General features: G+C 48.4%; 1 long non-coding RNA gene across 1 annotated transcript in view; it reads right to left on the reverse strand.

Annotated features, from left to right (window-relative positions):
• Positions 1–20,198, reverse strand: part of LOC146357151 (uncharacterized) — a 51,062-nt gene extending 30,864 nt beyond the window's left edge. Inside the window, exons 1-2 of the long non-coding RNA XR_014786612.1 lie at positions 19,957–20,198; positions 1,714–1,789 (exon numbers count right to left, since the gene is read on the reverse strand). This is a non-coding gene — a long non-coding RNA (uncharacterized LOC146357151). The remainder of the gene's footprint in view (positions 1–1,713; positions 1,790–19,956) is intronic.
• Between the last annotated feature and the right edge of the window lie 1,341 nt (positions 20,199–21,539).

The following is a 21,539-nucleotide window of genomic DNA, read 5'->3' on the forward strand; positions in this document are numbered from 1 at the left end:
TTAATGCTTGAAATGGTCAGAAGACTTATTCAATAAAGTTATTCATTTATTCATACTGCAGTTTAATGTTATGTCCAACCTGGACAAACTGTGGTTACTCCTAACTATACTGAAAGAAGTCAACTTTAAATGATGGCTTATGAAGATATATAATAGCTAAAACTACCAGTTTTAGGGTTTGGACATAACATGGCTGTGTTGGAAAAGAGGAGAGGGGAGAGGGGACAAGTCTGAGGAATTACATCTGAACCAGGCAACTGTGTTCTTGGTGGGTCAATAGCCCACATACATTATCCCTGCATGACAAGGTGTTGCAAGGAAATGTGTTCCTCTTGACTGGAGGGCATAGCTACACTACACTACAAAATACCATCAACTTTATGATATTTTATCTCTCGTGGCCAAGGGATTCTGGGAATTCCTGCTGAGAAATTTTTATGAAACCAGAATCATTGTTATATAGATATTATTTATTTGGAGCAGTTATATACCACTTTTCAACAAAAAGTTCTCAAAGCACTTTATATCGTAAAAGGTGGCTTACAGACACTTTTCAGCAGAGATGGGCTTTTAGATGTAAACCTTTCACCTCAACAAAGGAACAGAGTCCCTTACCTTATGCCTGATTATCTACACAGATTCTGGTTGGTTTGGACTTCCCTGGAAGTATCTGTTTCCACTCTCCACCTCAGCAAGACCAAATTTGGGAACAGATAAGAGAATATCTAGGCTAGCAGGGCAGGACTGTTGCTGCTACCCAGTACTTTCCTCAGACAGCTGACTTGATGCAACTTGGAATGTTCACAGGAGGAGGTTTGATGGAGTTCCCCTCCGCCCTCGTTGATGGCATTGGCTGTTCTCTGGTTGTTTTGGCCTTGGCAAAGAGCAACCCCTCCCCAGAAGCACCTGCCACAGAGATCAGATCAGGGAGCAGATCAGAAATCTGTTCCTGCCACACAATTCTTCCCTTAGGCAGCTGATATGCAGTGGGGCAGCATAGCAAGCAAGCAATATTGTACTTCCACTAATGTTTACACTAGAGACATGATAGAAACATGACAGAGGAGTACAAATTATGTGTGGTGTGGAGAAAGTGGATAGGGGGACATTTTTATCCCTCAAAATACTAGAACCTATAGACATCCCTTGAAGCTGATTCGTGGGAGACTCAAGACAAAATGAAGTAATTCCTCACACAGTGCATAATGAAACTATGGAATTTGCTACCCCAAGATATAGTGATGGCTGCCAACCTGGATGGATTTAAAAGGGGATTGGACAAATACATGGGGGATAAGGCTATCAGTGGCTACTAATCATGATGGCTATATGCTATCTCCAGTATCAGAGACAGTATGCCTCTGTATGCCAATTGCTGGGGAACACAAACAGGAGGGGTACGGTTTTCCTACCATCCTGTATGTGGGCTTCCCAGGGGACATCTAGTTGGCCACTGTTTGAACAGAATACTGGACTAGATGGACCCTTGGTCTGACCCAGTGTGGCTCTTATGGTCCTATGTTGCATGCATATATTGCATGTGCCATAAGGCTACAATGAACCATGTATATAAGGTTAAGTCAAGTTGTTTGAAAATACCTCTCAACAGTTGAGAGAAATTTCTGGAAGCGAACTCTCTCCTGAATATGCTTTATAGCAATGAAATACAAAGATTCACTTGATGGCAGCTGTGATAGTTTTGGCATCACTTACTATTTTTGTTTTGTTTATGAGGGTAACCTGCAGGAGCCACTTTTTACCAAAATTTCTTTTTCCCATTAGAGAATATCTGGAAAAGTAGAAAAAAAAAGAGAGTTAAGCTGCCCTTCCCCCACTCCATCAGGATTCTAAACATTACCTTCTGGTGAATCCTAATAAATTACAAACACTGTTTTTATAAGGGGGAGAAATGGTTTAGTGTGCCCTACTCTAACAAAATAGTGCAGAACAGCACTCTTTATCTTAATTTAACCACGATTCAAATTTTCTTCATGACATGCCATCAAAAATATTTTTAGATACCCTACAGTGACCCCCTACCCACAATACAATTAAATAATAGCATTTGTTCTATGACTTCACTGTGAGAAGCGATGAGGCGTATTAATTATGCATATCAAAGCATTTCCAGTCATTATAGGGCTTGTGGCATATTATTTTTACCATATACATCAGGGGTGCAAAAAGTGTGGCCTGCAGCCTGCAGGCAGGTCCTGAAGCCCTGTCTGATGCCCCTGCCCCCATGACTCACAGGGAGAAAAAACGGGCTTGGGGAGGGAAAATAGTGTAGAAACCGGTTCTATGGCTCTTGACATAGATTCCTCATTCCTGGAGCATTCCTAGAGCATCCTATGAAGCAGTGCTCAAAGGCTCCTGCCTGCTTCCTAGGACACTCTAGAAACAGGGCTTCTATGGTAAGAAAGCCTGTTCCTAGAGCATTCCCCCCTCCACACACCCCCGTTTTCCCTCCTGAAAAAGTTCCAAGTAACAGAGGGTGGGATGTCAGGATCCTTCATTACTGTAAAGGACACAGGACAGGCTATGCTATTCCCCCACTCCCTTGTCAGTTGGCAACCCTGGCTTAGGCTTCAGTGTGATGTCTACATTGATAAATCATAGCTAGAGGTCAGCCAGCAAAGCAGAATGAGAGTGCAAAGTTTGTGCTGCTCACTATGGTTTGGTATGATGTCTCAAAGGACAAATCATAGTTACAGCCTTTTTTCCCCTCCAGAGGCTATGCTATCAAATTAGGAAACTGAGGATGGAAAACAAAAGCAGACAAAAATCCAAAACCCAGCTTTCTTGCATAGTGCTTTGTGGCATTTTGGTTGGCCATAATAAAGGTATTGCCCAACTGTGGATTTTTGATTTTTTTCCCTCTTGGACCAGTGGTAGTGAACTTTGTTTTTAAAAAGTACCCAGGAAGCTCTCAAGTAATTGTGGTTCACTCATTGGGTGTTTGGAAGCTCAGACCATGGCTTGCACTTTGTTCTCAACCATAGCCTGCTGCAAACCATGGTTTGGTGTGATGTCTGAATCGAGCATTCATTTGTGGGGATTCCTTCCTTATAATTAGGAATGCACCAGATATTCAAAACAAGGGGGAAGTGAAAAATGACCTCCCCCTTCACTCAAAAAGTGATGGCCCATTTCAAGGCATGTCAAGACTAATTTGAATCTGGGTCAGGCTTAAAGTATGTCCCTCACGCTAGTTTCTCCTGCTAGCCTCTCCCCCTTTGCAAGCAGTCTCCTTGTATCCCTAAAGGGGAGGGGGCTAACTAGCAGTGGAAGGGCTCACTGACTGACCAAATCCAGAACTTGGAAGAGTCACTTAGTTCTGACCAGAATCATGAGATTTGTGGTTTTCTCTAGTCGGGGGGGGGGGGCAGGGAGCTATGCTATCTTGGTTTTGTGACCCTTCCATGTGACCCTTCTATGTGGGGAGAGAGGAAGAGTCAAGATATTTGCAAGAAATGCTAGCAGATCCCAGATGTTTTTTGGGCAGGGGGGTGCTTGCTGGTCCCCGTTGAGGATACATACTGAAATGATCTTGTTCAAAATTCCTTAACTTAATGACACTATACTGTGAGAACAAAGAGGCGAATTGAATGACGTGTCCAGTGTAGGGGATTCTGGCTGATTCAAGGAATGGTTTGAAAAGGTAGCAGAATTTGAAATTCGCTGTAGGAAATTCGCTGCACTCCACAATTTCTATTAAGGTGGATTACTTGGATTTAAAATGATGTGGTCTCATTGTTGCCAACAGGAATACACTAGTTTATATCCAGGTACATCAGCTTAACAGACTTAATGGTGTCACTGAAATCCCTTTGAGCTAATAAAAAAAATCACACAGGGTAGATTCTACATTTCCTTGGTTGTTTTCATAAAAACCTCAATGAAGGGGCAGGGGGAACCCAGTAACATTCCATGGGGGAGGGGCCATAGCAGCTGCTTTGCATGCAGAAGGTCCCAGGTTCTATCCCCAACCTCTCCAGGTACGGCGAGGAAAGAATCCTGCCTGAAACGCTGGAGAGCTGCTAGGGATGTACGAAAGTCACTTACCGTTTCGCGGATCTGCTTCACGGCAGGGGGAGGCACTCCGTCCCTCCCCCCGGACTCCTGCCCAGCCGGCTCTGCTCTGTGGGGATTCTGCGGAGCCACCGGCCGGCTCCGCCAGCAGCCAGACAGCCGGCCCCTGGGCAGCAGGGACACAAATGACGGCGGCCATAGCCGCCGTTTGTGTCCCTGTACTTAACCATGATAGTCTATGTAAATATTTACATAGCCTATCACGGCAAAGTAAAAAATAATGCATACGCAAATGGCGGCGGCTACGGCAGCCGCGATTTGCGTTCGCTATTTTTCGCCATTCTAGCCTACGTAAATATTTACGCAGGCTAGAACAGCGAAAAATAGCAAACGCAAATGGCGGCCGCCGTAGCCGCTGCCATTTGTGTATGCTGTGCCCAGCCACAGCCAGCCAGAAGACCAGCTGCCGCCGCCCCCACCCCGCCGCAACTGCCACCCCCGCTGCCTCTGCCGCTCCCGCCGCCCCCGCCACTGCACCATCCGCCCCGCCACCCCCTCCCCCACCGCCCCTGCCGCCGCCCCTGCCGCCACCCCTGCCATCGCACCTTCCACTGCCGCCACCCCTGCTGCCCCTGCTGCCCCCGCCGCCGCCCCGCCCCCGCCTCTGCTGCTCCCGCTGCCGCACCTACCGCCGCAGCCCCTGCACCTTCCACCGCCCCCACCTCTGCACCTTCCGCCACCACGCCGCCACCGCACCCGCCACCAAAGCCGCTGCCACATCCAGCATATCCGCCCCAGGTAAGTGCAGACCCAGGGGGTTCCGCGGGGCAGCAGGAGGCCGTTCCGCCACGTATTCTGGGGGGCCAAATGCCAGCACATTCGGCCTCACTGGAATCGGTGGCGGAATTCTCCGCCATCCCTAAGAGCCACTGGCAGTCAGTGTCAACAATACTGGGCTAGACGGACAATGGTCTGACTCAGTATAAGGCAGCTTCCTAGGTTCCATGCTGGAGACAAAGGACACAATCCACCAGGAAGTTCTTTTATGCAAACTCCACTGAAATGAATGGAAACTCCACATTCATTTTAATGGAGCTTGGGCATGAGAACTATCGGTGGATCATGCCAATAATTACCAAAAAATAATTTAGAACAATAAGAAAACTCCAGCTATATATTTTGTTTAGGTTTATAGGCTGCCCCCAGTAACATGCTCTCAGAGCATGCTACACTACTGTCTATCATATCGAGAAGAGCCCATAGCTTATTGGTAGAGCATGTGCTTTACATGGAGACGGTCCCAGGTTGAATCCTTAGGATCTCCAGCTGAAAGGAGCTCAGGTTACAGGGCATCTGCTTTGGACCTTGGAGAGCTGCTAGTAGCTACAGTCAGTCTCAGCAATGCAAGCTAGATGGACCAAGTGGGGCAGCAAGGTAATTTTAGACCCTTCACTTAATGGTCTTATATGGTGGTGGTGGTGGGCTATAGATGGCTATAGGTAGTACTTCAATTTTGACACACTGTATTGGCCCCAGGAGTGTAACCAAGCCACCTGTAGTGTTAGAGGGGCCTAGAGATCCATAATGCCTTGCTGAAGTTCATTAAGGGTACAATTTCCTTGCTAGTAAGCCTCTGAGCATGTGAAGATGAGTCAAAGGGCCGATAGCATGGCCTAGCACATTCTATACTAATGAGTGAATCAAGATGTGCCTGGGAAGTGAAGTTTGTTTGTCTTAAAGCTGCAGGTGGCTGTGCTGGGAACCAAGCCTGGCTAGTCTATGGTGGGAATGAACGCTAGGGGGCACTTGCTGCTGTCATGCTGCCTCATTGCTAACATGTATGGTATAAAGCCCATTGTATCCCATGGCTCTGGGTTCAGAGAAGCTGTCTGAACCAACCATTGGGTATGCCTGTGTGCTGTAAGTTACTCAATAAAGTATTCCTTCTAAGTAAACCTGGGTCTGGTGATTTATCACTATCTTGGCACCTCTAAATTAAGAGGTCAAAGCCCACAGCCAGGGCAATACACACACAGCTAACATTTCTCTTCTCCACCCCAATCCAGTTCCATGCTTTACACTACATTCTTGATACACTAGAGCAAAAACCCAATCAACCAAGAAACCCAAAATACTAGGGATGTCAGAGAATTCCGCCACAGATCTCAGTGAGGCCGAATGCCAGTGCATTTGTCCCCCTGAAATCCATGGCGGAACGAAGCCCCCCCCACCCACGAAAGGCGCACGAAATGGAGCACTTACCTGCTGCTGTCCGCGTTGACTTGCGAATGGTGGCCACCCTGTGGCCGCCATTCGCTTCCTCATCATAGCCGTGATAGGCTATGTAAATACTTACATAGCCTATCATGGCTAATGCAGGGGCGCCTTTTGCATCCCTGCAGAGGCCGTGATAGGCTATGTAAGTATTTACATAGCCTATCACGGCAAGCAAAAAACAACAACAACAGTGAATGCAAATTTTATTCCCCTATTTTTAGCCGTTTTAGCTTATGTAAATATTTACGTAGGCTATTACGGTGAAAAATAACGGAAAGCAAATAGTGTAGAGGGTGCTATTTGCATTCCTTTTCTTCCCGCCGTAATAGCCTATGTAAATATTTACGTAGGCTAAAATGGCTAAAAATAGGGAACACAAATGGCGGCCGCCATAGCTGCTGCCATTTGCGTACGCTGTTGTTGTTGTTTTTGCTTGCCGTGATAGGCTATGTAAATACTTATGTAGCCTATCACGGCAGCTTCGCAGGATGCAAATGGCGGCCGCTACGGCGGCCACCATTTGTGTCCGCAGCAGCCCGTCCGTGGCCAGAACTCCGGCTGGATTCCAGGGGGAGGGACGGAGTGCCTCCCCCACACTGTGAATCACATCTGCGATAAGGTAAGTGACTTTCGTAGATCCCTACAAAATACCCATTTTAAACTCACTTAAAATATAGCACCATCATGACTACAGGAGTAAAATGGAGTTTACTTCTGCTGCCCTGAAATATTTAAAGTAAAAAAATAATAATGAGTATCTGAAGGCATGTAATGCTGCCCCCTGAATAGAAAAGATTTTCAAAAATAAGAGGAAAGGTCACTGTGGTGCACAGACTCAGCCCTGATGGGCCCACTATGCCTATGCTGGCCCAGGTGCTGATGCCTGGGATGTTTGTTGCTGCAACCTTCCACTGTTCCCTGGGTGGTAATGGAGGGGGGCTGTTCTGTGGTGCCTGGGACTTTGGCCCCAAGTTCCACCTCTAGCTGCGGCACTGGATGGACCTATGATGTGACTCCATTAGGGATGTACGAATCCCTTACCTTGCTCCGCTGAGGGGCATCCGCGGTGGGGGGGAGGCGATCCGTCCCTCCCCCCGGAATCCTGCCCAGCCGGCTCCGCTCCACGGCAAGGCTGGAGAGCTGCCAGCTGGGGCTGGCCGCAGCCAGACTTCCGGCTGCTGCCGGGCTGCGGCCGCAAATGGTGGCCCCTACGCTGGCCGCCATTTGTGTCCCTGCCAAGCTGTGATAGGCTATGTAAGTATCTGCGTAGCCTATCACGGCAAAAGGCAGGGACGCAAATGGCCGCCGCTACACCATTTGCGTCCCTGTCTTTTGCTGTGATAGGCTACTAGGGGTGTATGACACCCCACTTACCTGGCTCCGTTGGGTTCTGCAGGGTTGGGAGGCGATCCGGTCCTCCCCCCAGAATCCTCGATGGAGGGGGGAGGTGATCCAGTCCTCCCCCCGGAATCCTGCCCAGCCAGCTCCACTCCGTGGCCAGTCTGCGGAGCCGCCAGCCGGGCCGATCAGCAGCGGGGGCCCCATCTGCTGCCAGGCTGCTGCGGACGCAAATGGTGTCCTGCATAGGGGATGCCACTTGCATGCCTACACTAGGCCGTGATAGGCTACGTAAGTATTTACGTAGTCTATCATGGCTAAAGCGGGGATGCAAATGGTGTCCCCTACTCCATTTGCATCCCTGCTGTAGCCATGATAGGCTACATAAATACTTACATAGCCTATCACGGCAAAAGCAGGGATGCAAATGGCATAGTGGCTGCCATTTGCTTCCCTGCTTTAGCCGTGATAGGCTATGTAAATATTTACATAGCCTATCATGGCTACAGCAGGGACGCAAATGATGGCTGCCACGACGGACGCCATTTGCGGCCGCAGGAGCCCAGAAGATGACCTGGAGCCACCGCCAGAGCCATCGCCGGAGCTGCCGCATCCACCATCAGGTAGGTCCATTCCAGGGGGAGATGGCGGGGGGGGGGTGAGGCCATTCTGCCACAGATTTCGGGGTGTGTGTGGATTCTTTAGAATCCGGCCTCGCTGGAGTCTGTGGTGGAATTCTCCAACATCCCTAGAGGCTACATAGATACTTACGTAGCCTATCACGGCAAAGAGCAGGGGCACAAATGGCGTAGCGGCCACCATTTGCGTCCTGGCCTTTTGCCGTGACAGGCTATGTAGATACTTACATAGCCTATCACGGCTTGGCAGGGATGCAAATGGCGGCCATTTGCGGCTGCAGCACAGCAGCGGCCAGAAGACGACCCGGAGCTGCTGCCGCTGCCGGAACCACCGCCGAAGCCAGGTAGGCTCCATCCTGGGGAGATTCCATGGGGTGGCAGGGGGCATTGCTCCATTCCACCACGGACTCTTTAGAATCTGGCCTCGCTAGAGTCCATGGCAGAATTCTCCAACATCCCTAGAATCCATACGCGGCAGCTTCCTATGTGCCACCTTATATTTCCAGACTGCATCCTGGTGATAAATTGTGTCAGCCTCTTTTACTACCTGCTGCTGATGTGTAGCTTAGCAGCACAGACGTAGAAATGAATGTCTGACACCCTTGGTGCCAGTTCACCTAGGGAACCGCCGTCTGGCCTGTTTGTATTGTAGCCTGTCCCATGCCTTTAGGGTGTTCAGAAACAGGTAGCTGGCCTGGAAAGCTGGACATGATGGCTGCATGCCTCTTGAGAGCTCTGGCTGTTCCTTGCTCTCTGTGTGCTTAGGGTATAATGCTGTCCCTAGGGGCTGAGGCCCAAGCAGTAAAGAAATGTGTCATGCCTCACTGGCTATTCCTAATAAAATAATCTTCCTCAGTAATTTGATATGTGCCCTTTGCCCTGTGAGGGCCAATGAGACAAAGTCCCACTGAAAATTAATTTTGAAAAAACAACAACAAACACCATACAAAGCCAAAGTTTTTAAAAAGAACAATTTCACTTTGAGAAGGATCCTTTGTAACACACATTCATAAAGCTTTGACAATTAAAAAGTAACGTGAAAAGAAAACCAGTGCGTTTGAGCAGTGGTTTTAGTCATATTAGAGAAAAAAAAGATAACTTATTTAATTTATTTAAAGCGTGGTTTGGGATTGTGGTTAGCGGGTGCTCCAGCTCTACAAATAAATGATCATGCCAGCATCACCTTGGAAAGAGAGAGGAGTGAGTGGCCTCCTTCTGCCAGCCTCTTGCCAAGTTCTAGTTAACCTAGTTACAGTAAAGCCATTGTTGTATGTTTAATGGAGCAAGGCCGCAAATCCACACAGCATTTAGGATTTGTAAGCCTGCAGCTGCCACATGCTGTAGCAGCAATAGCTCATTGGTTTACATGCTATTGGAGGTGGGGGAAGAATACAGGAGACACATCAGATGCTGAGACCATTCAGGTATAAAGGAAGATCTGCGCAGGAGTTGGGGTGGTGCTGTTCCTGGATATTTGGAGGCAGTTACTGGCAGTTAGAATGGTGCAGCCTGGGCCAGGGTGGCAAAGGTATAGGGATGGCGGAGAATTCTGCCACGGATTTCAGTGAGGCCGAATGCACTGACATTCAGCCCCCCGAAATCCGTGGCGGAATGGCCTGCCCCCCCGCCCCCCCCGCGGATTCCCCCAGGGACGAGGCTTACCTCGGGCGGATGTTCCGGATGGCGGTGGGTCCGCCGGTGGCGGCTGGTCTTTCACCCGGCTGCCATGGCCACCATTGTCATCCTGGTCTTTGCCGTGATAGGCTACGTAAGTATTTACGTAGCCTATCATGGCAAGCCAATAAAAAGCAAAACAAAAACGGCGTACGCAAATGGCAGCAGCTATGGCGGCCGCCATTTGCGTTCCCTATTTTTCACCGATTTATCTTACGTAAATATTTACGTAAGATAAAATGGTGAAAAAAAGGGGAACACAAGTAGCATAGTGGGCGCTATTTGCGTTCCTTTATTTTTCACCGTTCTAGCCTACGTAAATATTTACGTAGGCTAGAACAGTGAAAAAGAAAAGAATGCAAATAGCGCCCACTACGCTATTTGCGTTCCCCTTTTTTTCGCTGCTTTATCTTATGTAAATATTTACGTAAGATAAATTGACAAAAAATAGGGAACGCAAATGGCGGCGGCCGTAGCCGCCGCCATTTGCATACGTCTTTTTTTTTTCCTTATGGAAGGAAGTTGCCCAGAGGCTGGATTTCCGGCTGCGGGCGGTCCCGGCCGGCAGCTCCGTGGAATCTCCACAGAGCGGAGCTGGTTGGAGAAGGATTTTGGGGGGAGGTGCCGAGCACCTCCCCCCCCACACCGTGAATCGCCTCGTCGAAAAGGTAAGTGACTTTCGTACATCCCTATCTGTCACTGCAGGGAAAGCAAGGAGATTACGCAGATTATTCTTCAGGAAACTAAAGGGCTGTTTATATGATTAGCATAAGCGCCAATGGAAACAGCTCTATTTTCTGGTACTCATCCCGGGTAAAATGCTGGCTCCATGTCTGCCTTCTGGGGAGATGCTGGAGATGTTGGTTTCCCGCCTCCCAGCTGAGCAGAGCAGAGGAGAGCAGAGCAGAGCAAAGCAGAGGAAACTGGTCCAGCTGGTCCAGGGAATACAGAAGCAAGCAAGCTCCCAGAGAGAGAGTGACCAGAGCGAGCGAACAGGGGGAGCAAACAGGAGTTGGCCAAGGGAGTTGCAGTGGTAGAAGAGACAAAGGAGACAGAGGCAAAGAGGTAAGTGGGCTGCAGGAAGCCCAGGGGGCTGTCCTTTTTCCTTCTGAGTGGCTGTGAGCTCATCAGGTGCTCCTGAGAGCTCCAACTGAATTGGGTGTGTGTGGCCTGAGTACTCCTAGCAGCTGAGGGCAGGAAGCTTCAGTCTGTTTCCTGCCTCCCAGCTGAGCAGAGCAGAGGAAGCTGCTCCAGCTGCTCCAGGGACTACAGAAGCAAGCAAGCTCCCAGAGAGCAAGCGACCACAGCGAGCTGACAGGGGGAGCAAACAGGAGTTGGCCAGGGGAGTTCGGCAGGGGAAGTCAAGGGGGAGGCCCCTAACATTTTTAAAAAATATATTTTTCTTGTAACACACACTTCCACACCAGTGGGACTCTGCTTTTAACCTCTACTGAGTAGAGGAGCAGGCACAGGCTAGTCTAGAACAATCACAAAGCTAGACACAAAAAGGGAAAAGAGGCTATGGAAGGACAAGACTCTCCATTGGTGGTAACCTGCAAGGTGTGTGCAATGTTTGTTTTCTTGCCTGAGAAAACATGGCCTATACCTGCAACAAGTGCAAGTTGATCATGCTGCTGCAAGAAAAAGTAAGTGGACTGGAGTGGCGATTGTCGACCCCCCGGTGAATAAGAGAACACGAAGAGTTCTTGGACAGAATGGTGGAACTACAGCAGCAAAGGGAAGACCAGAAGCTTGAAGAGCAACAGCTAGGGATGGCGGAGAATTTCTCCCCGAAACTTTGGGGGGCCGAGCGCCAACGTGTTCGGCCCCCCAAACATGTTTCGGGGAGAAATCCTCCGAACCCCCCCCGCACCCCGCACCCCCCCAGGACGGGACTTACCTTCACCGAATGTCCCTCCTGGTGGCGGGTCCGGCCGGCAGTTCGGCGGGTGTTCGAGCGGGGCGGGAGTGGCAGCCGGTCTTTTGACCAGCTGCCGCCGCCACCATTGTAATCAAAGAAAAAAAAAAAACGCCCCCTGATAGGCTACGTGACGATTCACGTAGCCTATCACGGCTAGATTTGCAAAGTCAGCCGTGATAGGCTACGTGACGATTGACATAGCCTATCATGGCTGACTTTGCAAATCTAGCCGTGATAGGCTACGTGAATCGTCACGTAGCCTATCAGGGGGCGTTTTTTTTTAAAAAAAAAAACTTTCGCGTTCGCGGCCGGGCAAGGTGGGAAGCCTCCTCCCCGGCCTGAATTTCGGCCGGGCCGAGGCGGGAAGCCTCCCCCCCGGCCTGAATTTCGGCCGGGCCGAGGCAGGAAGCCTCCCCCCCCGGCTGGAACTTCGCGGGGGGAGCAGCAAAGCGCCTCCCCCCCACCGCGAACGTCCTTCGACGACAGGTAAGCGACTTTCGTTCACCCCTAGCAACAGCAAGCTGAGGCAGAAGTGGGAAATGCTGACATGAGGAAAAATGCAGTAGAGGGTACTCTTTGGAAAAGAGAAGAAGAACTGGACGCCACTCTACACCAGCGGAAGCAGTGGAGCAGTGGAGCAGTGGAACCGATTCCAGGTACTTGAGGATGAGACTGGAGGACAGCCTGCAGAGAAAGATTTATAGGGGAACCTGCATGAAAGTGAGCAAGATGCTGAAGGTCAGTCAAGCAGAGGCGATGAAATCCAGGTCTACAACAAGAAGAAGAGAAGAGTAGTAGTAGTGGTAGACTCCTTGCTGCGTGGGATCGAAACCCAAGTATGTCGCAAAGACCTGTGGACTCACCAGGTATGTTGTCTCCCGGGAGGACGAATTAGAGATGTGACTGAAAGGTTGCCTGCACTCATAAAGCCCACTGACAGGTATCCCTTTCTTCTCATCCATGTGGGAACAAATGATACCACCAAGCGGAGCTACGAAGAAATCACGTCAGACTTTGAAGCTCTGGGAAGGAAACTCAAGACCTTTGGGGCCCAGATAGTTTTCTCATCCATCCTTCCAGTAGTTAGAAGAGGGATAGAAAGGGAAAGAAAAATACTCCGGGTGAATGACTGGCTACAAAGGTGGTGCCAGCACAAGAGATTTGGATTCTGGGACCACGGACTATACTTCCTGGAAGATGGGCTGTTGGCAAGGGATGGGTTGCACCTCACAAAGGCTGGGAAGAATGTGTTTGGCCACAGCATGAAGAACTTCATCAGGAGGGCTTTAAACTGAATCCTATGGGGAAGGGAGATTAGGGGTTTTGGAGAAATACGCCACGGACTCCAGTGAGGCTGGATTCTTTAGAATCCGCCCACCCGGAGTCCGTGGGGGAATGCCCCCCCCCCGAAATCCCCCAGGGATGGACCTACCTGATGACTGCGGCGGCAGCTGCGGTTGCAAGCAGCAGCTCCAGGTCGTCTTCTGGCTGCTGTGGCCCGGCTGCGGCCCGGCCGCGGCCGGAAGTCCGGCTGCGGCCAGCCCCAGCCGGCAGCTCCGAGACCTTGCTGTGGAGTGGAGCCTTTGGTCAGATGGCTGGGGAGGATTCCAAGGGGGAGGGATGGATCATCTCCCCCCCCCCAGAGGACCCTGGCAGCGGACCGGTAAGTGGGATTCGTACATCCTTAAGGGAGATGTAAAGTTGGGGGCAACAATGGACAAAGGCTCATGCATCGCAATGGAGAGAACAGCTCTAATAGTGCCCAATAATAGTCTTCACACATGTAGGAAGAAAGCCAGACTATGAAGCACATGGTCTTCGATGTCTATATAGTAACGCTCAGAGTATGGGAAACAAACAGAACGAACTTGAACTCTTAACACAAGAGGTAAATTATGACTTGATGGGTATACCTGAGACTTGGAGGGATGACTCTCATGACTGGAATACAGCAATTGAAGGATATAACTTGTTCAAAAAGAACAGGAGGAACAGAAAGGGAGGTGGGGTTGCACTATATGTGAAAAATACATATCACTGCACAGAAATACAGGAGGATGAGCTTGGTAGCTCATCCCCATCGAGAGCATCTGGATCAAAACAAATGGAGCAAAGAATAAAAGGAACCTGGTGGTTGGAGTCTACTACTGGCCACCCAATCAAGGAGAAGGCAAGGATGAAACTTTTGAAAAGCAAATTGCCAATGTTTCAAGGAAGCACGATGTAGTAGTAATGGGGGACTCAGTTTCCCTGATATTTGTTGGGAGACAAATTCTGCAAAACATGGCCCCTCCAGGAAATTCCTGACTTGTGTGGCAGATAACTTCCTCCTACAGAAAGTAGAGGAAGGAACTACAGAATCGGCTATCCTTGACTTGATTCTAACCAACAGAGATGACTTAGTGGATCAAGTAGCAGTTAGAGGAACTCTGGGGGAAAGCGACCATGTTATACTTGAGTTCTGGTTCTAAGGGAAGCAAAAGCTGAGTGTAGCCAAACGCGTACCCTGGCTTTTAGGAAAGCTGATTTTAATAAACTCAGAGCAATGATCAGTAAGGTCCCATGGCAAGCGACTCTAATAAGAAAAGGAGTCCAAGATGGGTGGGAGCTTTTAAAAAAGGAAATTATCAAGGGACAATTACAAACAATTCCAACAAGAAGAAAAAGTGGAAGACAACAGAAGAAGCCCATGTGGCTTCACAAGAAGCTGAGAGATTACCTGAAAACAAAAAAGGACACATATAGGAAGTGGAAAGAAGGCCAAGCTACAAAGGAAGAGTACAGGCAGGTAGTGCAGAATTGCAGGGATGGTGTCAGGAAGGCTAAAGTGAGAATGAGCTGAGGTTAGCGAGGGATGCTAAAAGCAACAAAAAGGCTTTCTTCAGCTATGTGCATCGTAAAAGACAGAGGAAAGAAATGGTGGTTCAGCTATTAAATAAGGGTGGCAAAATGATAACAGATGACAAAGAAAAGGCAGAGGGGCTCAATTCCTACTTTGGCTCAGTCTTCTCCCAAAAGAGGGTCTATGACCCCCCCCCGGCAAAGGCAAAGTACAGGCTGAAGGGGCAGGATTGCAGCTTGAGATCGATAGGTCAAGGAACACCTAATTACTTTGAATGAGTTCAAATCTCCAGGGCCAGATGAACTGCATCCTAAAGTAATAAAGGAACTGGCAGAAGAACGCTCAGAACCGCTGTCTATTCTCTTTGAGAAATCATGGAGGACGAGGGAAGTGCCAGATGACTGGAGGAGGGCTAATGTTGTCCCTACCTTCAAAAAGGGTAAAAAGGAGGAACCTGGGAACTACAGACCAGTCAGTCTGACATCAATCCCTGCGAAAATTCTGGAGCAGATGATAAAGCAATCCATCTGGAAGCACCTTGAAAATAATGCCGTGATTACTCAAAGCCAACATGGATTTGTCAAGAACAAGTCCTGCCAGACGAATCTGATCTCATTTTTTGATCAAGTCACCTCCCTTGTGAACTGTGGGAATGCTGTAGACATAATATACCTCGACTTCAGCAAAGCTTTCAACAAAGTGCCCCATGATATCCTGATGAGCAAACTAGCTCAAAGTGGGCTAGATGAAACAACGATCCGGTGGATCCACAGTTGGCTATAGAATCGGACTCAAAGAGTGCTTATCAATGGGATCTTCTCAAACTGGGGAGAGGTAACAAGCAGGGTACTGCAGGGCTCAGTCTTGGGCCCAGTGCTCTTCAACACTTTTATTAATGACTTGGAGGAGGAGGTGCAGGGAATGCTGATCAGATTTGCAGATGACACAAAATTGGGTGGGATAGCTAATATTTTGGAAGACAGAAACAAAATTCAAAGTGATCTTGATAGCCTGGAGTACTGGGCAGAAAACAACAGAATGACATGTAACAGGGATAAATGCCAAGTTCTGCACCTAGGAAAAAGAAACCAAATGCACAGATACAAGATGGGGGATACGTGGCTCAACAACACTACAAGCAAGAAGGATCTTGGAATTGTTGTAGATCACAAGCTGAATATGAGCCAACAATGTGATGTGGCTGCAAAAAAGGCAAATGCTATTTTGGGCTGCATTAACACAAGCATAGCTTCCAAATCCCGGGAAGTACTAGATCCTCTCTACTCAGCACTGGTTAGGCCTAATCTGGAGTACTGTGTCCAGTTCTGGGCACCACACTTTAAGAGGGATGAAGACAAACTGGAGAGGGTTCAGAGGAGGGCAACAAAGATGATCAGGGGACTGGAAACAAAGCCTCTGAGGAGAGACTGAAAGAACTGGGCATGTTTGAGAAGATGAGACTAAAGGGAGACAGGATAGCACTCATCAAGTACTTGAAAGGTTGTCACAGAGAGGAAGGCCAGGATCTCTTCTCTATCATCCCAGAGTGCAGACATGGAATAATGGGCTCAAGTTACAGGAAGCCAGTTTCCGGCTGAACATGAGGAAAAGCTTCCTGACTGTTAGAGCAATACGACAATGGAACCAATGACCTAGGGAGGTGGTGGGCTCTCCCACACTGGAGGCATTCAAGATGAGGCTGGACAGCCATCTGTCAGGGATGCTCTGACTTGGATTCCTGCATTGAGCAGGGGGTTGGACTCGATGGCCTTGTAGGCCCCTTCCAACCCTACTATTCTATGATTCTATGATTCTATGCCTTTTAAAAAATGTTGCCATTGTATACCCATGTACTAGAATTCTTCAGGTTTCGTTTCCCTGTCCCAGGTCTCTAGAAGTTAAATATTTGAGGGGGGAAACAAATTTTCTACTGCATGCATATAAATGGAGACACGTGAGCATACTACTTTCTTTTTATGCTCCCCCATCCCCACAACAAATACCCAGATAGTAAAGGTTGCTGGTTTTATTGGAGTTGAAGCTATTCCATAATAAGTACAATCAGATCTGCTGTGAGATCAAACTATAAAATGATCTTATGAAATGGTTGTAGTCTGTTTACTCACACGCCCTGGCCCAGTCTACACTGGTGATTTAGTGTGGAGTAACAGCACATCAGGGTCATTTGGGAATATGATGTTGTTGCCACCCTGCAGCAACCGCACAGCTTCCCTCTCAAAAAGGAGCATTTTTGCAAAGTCCTTTTAGGGTGCAATCCTATGCATGTTTAGACAGAAAAGGCCTACAGCTCCCAGCATTCTCCAGCCAGCAATGCTGGCTGAGGAATGCTAGGAGTTGCAGGCCTTTTCTGTGTCTAAACATGCATAGGATTGTGCCTTTAGTGCATCTTTTTCCCCCTAAATGCACCTTTCATGTGGTTCCGCTGGAGTGTGCCCTGTTTCCCCAAATTAAATCCTCCATACTGGGCATGCTTAGGGGTGTGTCTGTGAACTGACAGTGACTTGGTCAAGGGGTGGGGCCATCCTTCCCCCCCATCCCTCCCCCCCCCCTTGGCAGTAGCCGCTTTGGAAACAGGTTTCTTTTCCCACATAGCTCTATTACGCAGTACCGCTATTTGGCTGCTGGCCTTTCCTGTTTATTTTTACTTTGCACTACAACATTGCTAATTCACAGTCCTATAATCGCACAATTGTGCAATGTTGCATTAACACACTATAGTTACTATTGCGAGGAGCAGGGCTTCAGTATTGCTGCTTCACAGGATGTGAGGGGAGAGGTGTGCGGAAAACTATGGGACATAATTCATCAGCTCTTCCTTTAAACTTCCCTGAGCAGGGGAGTATTGAAAGGGGTAGGGAGCAAGCCTTTCTCATTCGCTGAGCAGCACATATGTGGTTAATGATGTCCAGTTCTTCTTGCTGCACTCCTCCCACCCAACCCCAAAATATGGGGGTTTAAGTGCTGTTTGATCCACGAAAGCTGGTTTTTAGGTAGCATATACTTTTCTTGCTTCGTGTGCTGCTGACAGACCAAAGCGATTTCATGAAAATCCGTATATAACCAGAAAATGGTTCTGAAACCATTTCCATGTAGATTGAGCCTGCTTCAGATTTGACTGTAGGACTGCCTACTGTTGAGTAAATGCATGTAACGTACATGCATTTAGAAATGTGTAATTAGTGTGTGTGTGTGTGTGTGTGTGTTTGAGATTGTGATCCTTGGTGTGAGATACTTAATGTTACAAATAGCCAGATGTCACTGTTTTGATCTGTGAAGTTTTGGAAGGTAGAATTACCCCAGGATAACACTTTCTGAACTCAGTTTAGCGCCTTTGCTTTGTTTACATATTTAAGGGGTAAATCAGAGGCCGAAGTGATTGAAACAACCCTTGGCAAGATTAGTTCTTGTCTGGACCAGCATTCTCTTCCCACTGTGTCCAACCCAAAAGGGAAGCTCACAAGTAGGGTATGAGTGAAATAGCACCCTCCTACTCATGTTCCCCAGCAAGTGGCACTGAAAGGACTACTGCACCTGATAGCAAAGATAATATATAGCTATCTTGACTAACAGCCACTGATAGACCTTTACACCATGAATTGGGCTAAGCCCTTTTTAAAGCTATCCAAGTTGGTGGCCATCTCATCTTGTGGTAAATTGCATAAACAAGCCCTAACAACATTATGCATGTATGTATTATTTATTATTCCATTTATATCCCACCTTTTTTCCTCCAAGGAACCCAAGGTGGCTTACATTACCCGCCTCCTTTCCATTTTATCCTCACAACAACCCTGTGAGGTAGGTGAGGCTGAGGGTCAGTGACTGACCCAAAGTCACCCAGTGAGCTTCATGGCCAAGTGGGGACTAGAACCTGGATCTCCCGAGTCCCAGGCCAACACTCTAACCACTACATCATACTTAAAACTAAAAATGATGCAAAGTGATGGAAAAGCTGAAGATTAAAGGAAAAGGAAGTATAAATATAAGAACTTAAACACTGTCTGACCAAAGGCCAGTGGTCTGTTTGAGTATATTTTCATATGGACTCAGAGACAGCTAGAGTGGCTACAGCCAAGACTAAACAGCTCCCCTAGTGCTTATCTTATGGCATTGCAGCTCAAGTCATAAACTAGAGTGGTTCAATGGACAGAGATGAACTTGCGCCTAGGAGAAATAGATTCCAGTACTATCTTTTTCTGTCACTGTGTGGTCTTGAGAACACCACTTGCAACCTCATTCCTCCGTCTTGACACTGGGAATATGCATATAATGACTTTTTGCAGATAACCGTTAGGACAAACACAAAAAAAGGATTGTTGCAAAGCAAAATGTTAAGTAGTAGTAGTAACTCTTTTCAGTTCAGGTGCAGTCACATCAGTAGTAAACATACAAAATCATTTTAGGTGCAGGCCTGTTCCCAGTAGCCTCTGCTTGTTTTGGCTTCTAGCAACTAGGCATTGACCCCCTGTTGATTTGAAGCTGCTTTCAGACCTTCCTTGGTTTTTTTAGCTGCTTACCCTCCATGAATTTGCAGTGTAAGTATTTAAAAAAATCTTTTCTCATTGGTGTCCAGAACTATGGCCTTCAGGGGAAAAAAAACACCCTCAACAGTAAGTTCAACAAGCTGAGTCTATGTGTGGGTGGAGGGGATGTGTGTGTTTTGTGTAGAGATAGAGGTCTTGGTGCCAGTATCTCTATTTTGAGCTCTTCCCCTGGCTTGGCAAACCTCTTCAACGTGTGTGTGTGTTTGTGTGTGTGTACTTCAGTCTCCCTTTTCGGTAAGTGAAATAATAAAGCTGACCATAAGGGTTTTGTATGGCTTAATATTTTGAAGAGAAGATTAAGGCCTGTCTGGACCCCACTCTGAGAAACAGCCTGCACTCGGACTCCAATAAGGAGCTGGCCAGATCGATCACACCAATGGCACTGGAGGCAGATGTATAGAAATCAACCCAGGCCCCAATGTCATGACTGGGCCTGAGCTAACTGGGACGCGAGTTCTTGAGCCAAGGCTCCTGAATCAGGACCTGGGGAATTCATACCCACAGAGCAGCCTTTTTCAACCTGGTGCCTTGCAGGTGTTTTGGACTGCAGTTACCATCAGCCCCAGCCAGCACAGGCAATGGCCAGGAAGGCTGGAAGTGCACCAGGTTAAGGAAGGCTGTCTCAGAGCCTGCTCTCTCTCCCACCACTTCCACACCAGAGACCCATACCTCTATGTTGGCTGCTCAAGACCAGCAATCAGCCTGGAGAGAATTGCCCAAGGGAAGGAGGTCTCCCCTTTAAAGCTTTCCATTCCTCAAGGAAAGGACAGAGGCTGGGAGGTGTGATTCAGACCTGGAGGCATAAAAGCTGTCAGTCAAGTCCTAGATGTTGTTGGAGCAGCTTGCTCACTTGGAGCCAGGGCTGGTGCCACGCGTAGTTATGGTCGGGCATGTGCTGAGGGCTCACTCTCCAGCAGAGGTCCCCAGACAAGAGCCCCCTGGAGTTGCTTCTTCACTTCACCATGGCAACCTGCTGGTTCACCTGCCTCTCACTCTGGCCCAGACAATAGTGGTGATGAGAAGGAGGAGCAGTAGATGCCATTGCCTACTTGTTCACTGGCTTTCTGCCTGCCAAGCAAGCAAACCAGCAAGTGGTAGCAAAGATGAGAGAGGAGGAGGAGGAGGAACAAAAACAGGAGGTGACAATGGCAGTGAGAAGGTGGACTTGCTGAGGGAAGGGGGCCACTGAGGATGTCTTGCCTAAGGGCCCTCAAAAACCTGGAGCCAGGACTCCTTGGAGTTTTCTGTGCTGCGGCTTTGCTTTGCCATCCCACGGGCTTCTAGTCAAGGTCAGGACAGGACAAGGCTCTTGAATGAAATGTGCTAATGAAATATTGGGTGGGGGAGGGGAAGAAGAGTGAAACCGCTAGTTCAGTGAGGACAAGGTCAGGACAGGTTGGAGCCATGGACTTCTTCCTGTCCACATGAAGGACTGGTTGATGTCTCTGTCCAGAGAGAAGAAGCTGCCAAAGGCTGCAACATTTAATCACTCACTGTGAATGTTTTGCCAGGATGTCTGAATGCATATCCAGCCATGATATCTGTGGCTTGACCCTGCTCAGTTTTCCATGGCCTGATGAAGAGGTTGATTGTCCAAAACTTGCTCATTTCAAATGTGTGGTTAGGCCATTAAAAGGGATCACACCTTTAGTGCCTTGTTTTAAAATTATTATTTTTGTAAAATGTTTGAGAAATTATGTAATGGGGAAGGCTGAAATAAAAGGCAAGGGTTTCTTTTTCTTTGCTCTGCATTTTAGAAATAATATTGGATGCCATTATTACAATGTCAATCCAGGGTCAGCATCAGAAGCTGCTAGAGACTGAGAGAGACAATGAATGAAGAGTAGAACACTTAGGGCGCAATCCTATGCAGATAGGCAGCTGCCTCCAAACTTAGAGGCGACCGCCTATCCAATGCAGGGCAGGAGAAGCACGGAGGGGATTATTCCATCCGTGCTTTTCCTGCCCTGCATTTTTGGCTAGACAGTAGATTTTGGCTGTCTAGCTGTGGGAGGGCGGAGTGGGGGAGAAGGCTGCCGTACAACACACAGGATGTGTTGTACCAGCATTTCCACCCTTCCTTCCCCGAAACGCCTGCCCTGCCCCCAGGAATGCCCTGTTTTGATTGCTCTGTACTCGTCTTGCGAGTGTGGAGCATGGGGCTGTTCCACACTGCCTGTGAGGCAGTGCGGAAGGGAGGGAAGGTCGGTTCCTGGAAAACCAGATAGCCTATGGCTATCTAGCCACTGACT

The sequence above is a fragment of the Heloderma suspectum genome, chromosome 1 (genome assembly GCF_057233095.1).
Source record: "Heloderma suspectum isolate Gila_16-S chromosome 1, 16-S_ref, whole genome shotgun sequence".
Classification (NCBI taxonomy): Eukaryota; Metazoa; Chordata; class Lepidosauria; order Squamata; family Helodermatidae; genus Heloderma; species Heloderma suspectum.